We start from the raw sequence: 6,448 nt of genomic DNA, 5'->3' as shown, positions 1-6,448 counted from the left end.
AGCGTTCGGCTCGGAATCTAGCGGGTCCTGAGTTCGATTATCGGATACCCAACTTGCCCCTTGACGTTGTGCCCTTGGGAAAGAAACTTTACACGACCTCCCTCACTTCACCCAAATGTAAAAATGGGTACCTGACTTCGGTCGGGGAGGTAAAAGACTACCTTTACCTTCTGTCTGTACTATGTATGTGGCACTGTTGATATAAGTTACTAACTTGAGTGCAGTGCCACATTGTCCTCGTCTGTCCCAAAAGCAAATAGAAGAAAAAAAAGAAGAAAAATAGATAAATAAAAAGATAAAATGCAACCGTACATACAGAAATATAGCTACGTGAAAGACAAAGATAAAATGGAGAATAAGATACCAGTTATGTTATTCAGCATCGCGTTTGCTACTATAAATGCCCGAAGTGACAGTTCCCATCCCAAATAAAATACCGGAGCACCAAGAAGTCCGTGAAAGAGGCTATACATATGTCTATGCATTCTTACCAAGTAATCCATGGCCCAAGCACTGGTGTAAACAAAAACAACAGCAACAACTCGGAAACCCCATCAAGAAATTGTGAGAAAGGTTAGGGGGAATAGATGAGGCCTACCACTTGTATACTGGGGGTCACAGAACAAAAGGAATCCAGATATCCACATACATCAAGTGACGGCGGAGGGTAGGAAGAAGAAGTGAAGCCAGCCTACTAGGAGTGTGTTTCGGGATACTAGCATGCACAGGAGATCAAGCCTAGCGGACGTCGTCGGTACTGTTTTTATGATATTGTCTGAACGCCTCTACTTTGAAATGCCAAGGAGGTCTTTTTTAAGCTCCTTGGAAATGCTAAGAACCAATAAGCAGAGCTGCAAACGATATCGATTTTGTGTATTTCCTTACAGAGTGAGAGTGTTGTGATGGGGCGTAGTGGACAAGGCTTGTGCTAATCTCTAACTTGGAGCGCATAGTCATTCACGTTACTCAATATGCATGCAGATACAAAGCCTCACTGTTTGCAGGTTAATTTTGACGTTTCTACAAGATTTCTAAAATGAAAAGAAAAAAGAATGTAAAAGAATATAGGATAACTTGTAAGACCCAAGCAGTATCGAACCGTCACCGGGACACTTGGCCAGGGAAATATGAACCTAAGCATGGACTGACTCCCCTGGCTAACTTCCCAATTTTTTGCCGGATTCTACGATCCCCGCACCCCCGTATGAGGGCCTGTTGAGGCTATATAGCACTATCAAAATCCGGCCAAGTAGTAGCCTCCACCAGACCCTCCTAGTACGGGGTGCGTTTGTCGTAAAATTCGGCAAAAAAAGTAGGGACATTAGCCAAGGGATTCATATTTCCCCTTCGCTTCGCGGCCGATCGATTCTTCTGGTAGCAAAACTCCAATGGCAAATTATTCTCCCCATCATGGCAAAACGTAGTCAGTCTTGTAGAGACTAGGATTTTGATACTGTCGATGTCACGACTGCTCACCAGTGATATCGGCTTGACTGTTAGCAAATATTCTCTTGCTATCTCATCTCTACGACTGCATACGTTTAGGACAGTACTTCCGGGCGTATCGACTTTCATAAGTCACTCTTCTTCGGCAACGATGTACATTAGGGGTAGGTACCGGTACAGAAAATTCAGGTCCAGGTCCGGTTTAGGTCCAAAGGCTGTAAAACTTGGTAGAAATTACTATAAACTGTACTTTACTTCACTCTTGTTATTATCTTCCACCTGCAAGCGCCAAAACGTGTGAATTTCTGATAAAATAATCTGTTAATTTTCTAATCGGTCCAACATCCGGTCCACCTATTTCTTTCAGGTCCGTTTTTTTTGGACCGGTCCAACAAGAAAAAACGGTTTTGTACCGGTACGCTGTACCGATAACCAGCCCTAATGTACATACTGAACTGGCAGAACGAAGACTTCTGGCTAGGACATTCATAGGAAAAAGAAAATTTTTATTAGATATTCCGTTGTTGCTAAAATGTATGATGAAGTCAAAAGAAATGGGATAAATTGATGAAAACCTTTCGTCTAAGTCAAGTCTACCAAAGTTAGAACAACCCCTTGATTTTCAGGAACCCTTTTATAAAGCTTGGCTAGGAACAGCCTTACCGAGTTTGTATTTCAAATGGTTGTAACTCCTTCCAGTAGCGTATAATATGAGTTCATGACATGGACTCTTTTCTTGTGGTACTTTGAATGTTTGATGTGACTTTAAGTTTAACTGAGCTAAAAGTCACTGCAATATATCGCTAGTTCACCTTTATCCGCGGGTATACTATATCCGTTGTATACGTCACAGTAGAGATCACGATCCAGTAGAATCGCCGATTCTCCTAGGAGAGATCGCGATCGGAGTTTCCCCTAGGAGAGATCTCGATCACACTCTGTACTAGTACAATCGCCGATTCTACTAGTACAGATTGCAATCGGGATCTCTCCTAGGAGAAACTCCAATCCAATCTCAAATGATGCTAAGATGTAGGAAACAGCAATAATTTTTTTGATATACAATGATTTTATTTAGTATTAATGCAAACCTACTAACTCATTACCAACTACACTCAAGCCTACTTGTGTCACTTCTACAATGTTGACTTCACCGAAGACTACCACACTTGAGTCACTTCTGCAACTTAACTCAAGGTACACTATAGTATATAGCATCACCATCATTCATGGTAAATTTCATGTATGTTTTCTGATAAAGTAATTTTTGATAAAGTAATTTCAGATTAGGTAGTGGCAAAAATCTTATAATTTGTGAAAGACACCAACACGTCATCAAACAATGTCATTATCATCATCATCATCGGTCGGCTGTGTCAGTATGCAAATTTCATGGCTTTTGAAGAACAGTAACAACTGTAAAGTCGTCATACAGGTGTCAAAAGATCAAGCAGAGTTTCAAGATATTACTCACAATTTCACACATATTGAGTACATTTCACTAGTCAGACTTGTACTGAATCATTTCACAGAAGAACAATAAGCATTGTGATCAACAGCTGTCAAAATACAGTAGCAGAAGTGACTCAAGTGTGGTAGTCTTCGGTGAAGTTAACATTGTAGAATTGACACAAGTAGGCTTGAGTGTAGTTGGTAATGAGTAAGTAGGTTTGCATTAATATTAAATAAAATCATTGTTTATCAAAAAGATTATTGCTGTTTCCTATATCATTTGAGACTGGATCGGAGTTTCTCCTAGGAGAGATCCCGATCGCAATCTGTACTAGTATAATCGCCGATTGTCCTAGGACAGATCCCGATCGCAGTCTGTTTCCTATATCTTAGCATCATTTGAGTTTGGATCGGAGTTTCTCCTAGGAGAATCGGCCATTCTACTGGATCGTGATCTCTACTATGACATATATTTGTGTGTGCAGAGACAAAACAAGTGGAAAGAAAGTGGTTTCAGACTCAAATATTTTCAAAATATTGCAGTGCCATCGTCTTTTGAAATCCCTAGATACGCTGTTTATATTTACGACGGATATAGGATACCTCGCGAATAAAGGTATCCTATCTCCACTATAACAGAAAAGTGAGGAGAATTTGAATTTATCCAGCAATAGTCTCATTTTGTATCTGTAAACTGTATCTTTTCAACATGTCTTGTTGTGACCTGTACTTAGCCCGGTGTGGCAAAAATGTGCAATAAAGGTCTTCATTCATTCATATATATATTTAAAAAAAGAACTTTCTACGTGTCGATGATGCTTACAGAAATAACGAAACTCGAATTCTAGAAAATATAAGAATTCTGGAAATTTCGTCCGGTCTGGAAGTTTTTCCCAGTTTGCATAGTCGCAGAGACTCTTGGGAACGGGCCAAACTTTAGACCACATGATCAATGACGTCATGTCAAGCAGAGCACAAAATTTGAATTTGAATCTAGCGTCGCGTCTGTCCGAGTTCTTCTCTCTCTTCTCTTGTTTGTCTGGGCGCAGAATTTACAGAATTATCTGGTAAGTTTGAACTTTGTAACTGGGTTTGAATGTTCATAGACATTTGTGTAAGAAACTTGATGCTTCTGTTGGAAGTTTTGTGGTGTGTTTGGCGTCATTTATATCCAACTCAAACCCTGCAAAATAATTTAGTTATCGGCGTCGCTTCTTGTCTGGACTTGCCTTTGCGCTATAAAACGCCAGAAATAGTGACTGTCTTGATAAACTTCTGTGGCTTAGGTTATTCTGAATAAGGAGCTAAATTCTCAAAGAGCAGTTAATTCTCTTTTCAACCAAATTTGACGAAAGTTTATTGGGGGAGGGGGGCAGTGGCAAGCGGCGTGGGAACCGAGCTGAGTGCTTTTGTACTTTTGTAAACAAATTTTCCGTCCACACAAAGCACTTATCGTCGCCATGTTCTCGGCTGGTTGTTGTGCAGATTTAATCCCTGTTTTGGGTTTAAACTTCATGCAGTTAACACGAGTAAAGTAACATACTAAGTAAAGAGTTTGGTCCAAACCTTGAAGTTGATGACCGCATTTAGAGTGACTATTTAGACTCAGTAATTTAGAGTGTCTCCTAGAGAAGATTCGGTTTCCCATGTAACTGACAGACTAGTCGTCTTACTTTGGCTAATTTTTAAGTTGTCTTATTCATACGTGAGAAGAGTTTAGTGTAGACAGATTGGTAGTATAATTGTAGAGATTATATTGTTTTTGGTGACAAGGGTAAGGTTTGAAGGAACCGGTTTGTAGTTGTGGTTTTGAAAATTTTTTTTTTTATGGTCACTGTCGTGTACCTTGTACAGTAGGTTTTTCATGGCAAGTTCTCACCCCTGAAAAATGTACTTTAAAATTTCTATAGTCTAACCGTTGCCAGACTCTAAGGTTGCAGCACTTGACTTGAAGCGGCAGAAAATGAAGAGTTAACTGTAGTAATAGTAGTAACGATGGAAGACATCTGGCACATGTCAAGGGTTGGGGTTTTGTGCGCGTGAAAAACTTGCGCGTGAATACTTGCGCGTGAAAAATCTGCGCGTGAAAACATGCAAATTAGCTGATTCCCAAGGGATTCAAAAAGTTTTTGCAGTTTTATACTTAAATGCTCAAACAAGATGGCACAAAATGGAATCAAGTATGGTATTGTTGCATTCTAGAGTACAGAATCTTGATCTGAGTGCTTTTCAAGTGATTTTTAAATGTTAAGTTTCCACGCGCAAAAAAGTTTGAAATTTGCGCGTGAAACAATCTGCTTCAAAAAAGATGAAATTAAGCTTCTATAATGGAGAAAAGCCTCAAATTGTGACATCATACAATATAAAACATATAGTATAGTATGTGTAATTTTTCCATGTATTTCTGTCAAATTTACTTGATTTTGAAATGTTCAAAATATGCAAATCAACCTATTCCCAAGGGATCTACAAATCAGGTTTTCTTTAAACCAAGTATTCAGGTAACAGATGGGAAATTATATATTAGGTTCACATTTTTATGCCTTGCTACACATTTTCTGACATATTTCAGGAACTTTATTTTTTCACGCGCAGATTTTTCACGCGCACGCGCAAATTCTCCACGCGCAGAAAACCCGTTCCCCATGTCAAGGTGTGATGAGTTCATTACACCACAGTATGCAAGTCTATAGTACAATACTTATTTACTTATTTAGTTATTACTAAAAAATATCATGCTTTGTCCTGTCCATGTTTGGTTGACAAGGTCAGCATATATCTCATCAGTAATAAAATAAACATTTACATTGTTCCAATAGTGGCATTATTAGTGACAAGTGAATTTTCCTCACTACCTAATAACAATATAAACTTCTTACCTGTTTCAACTTTCCAACATACACAACCTATAATTTCCTTGTTGACTTTGTCCTGAACTTGACAATCTGACTTGATCTGGCTTTATTTTGTTTATTAAACATAAACTTTACCAGAGTTATTTTCGTAAATCCTGATGATAAATATGGTTGTTTTTATGTCCAGTTTTGAGGTCCCTTTAAAAATAAAACAAGGTTGTTGCGGAAAGCGATATGAGCATTACGGATTTTGTTACCCAGCTGGCCCTTTGTCAAACAGCTCTGTAAGGGGTCAAAGTACAATCACATAGGCTGTGGCAATTGTATGGCAGGTATGCAGGTTTTTGTTTGCTTTGCTGGTCTATTTGCATTGTTTGTAAGCTTTTGTTTACATTTTTTATGAAATCCAAACTAACAGCGGTGCTCAGTTTGTTGCTGACTTCATAAATTAGTTACGTTTACAAGATCTGAAATATGCCAAAAGGACTACATTTTCAAAGTAGCAATTTTCTAATTATTTCGTGTTTGTCATTTTGAATTTTAATGAAAGCTGTGGCTGGTAACTTGTAACTTTACCATATGTTATGGTATTGGTATAATAACTTATATCCTGGATCAATGTTATGATATGATAATTATTAATTTTTGCAGGTGTCAAAAACATATTGTCCTCCCACGTTGAAAGTGACTCATGT

The sequence above is a fragment of the Branchiostoma floridae genome, chromosome 6 (genome assembly GCF_000003815.2).
Source record: "Branchiostoma floridae strain S238N-H82 chromosome 6, Bfl_VNyyK, whole genome shotgun sequence".
Lineage (NCBI taxonomy): Eukaryota > Metazoa > Chordata > Leptocardii > Amphioxiformes > Branchiostomatidae > Branchiostoma > Branchiostoma floridae.
The sequence above is the reverse complement of the archived record's forward strand: the minus strand, read 5'-3'. Positions refer to the sequence as shown.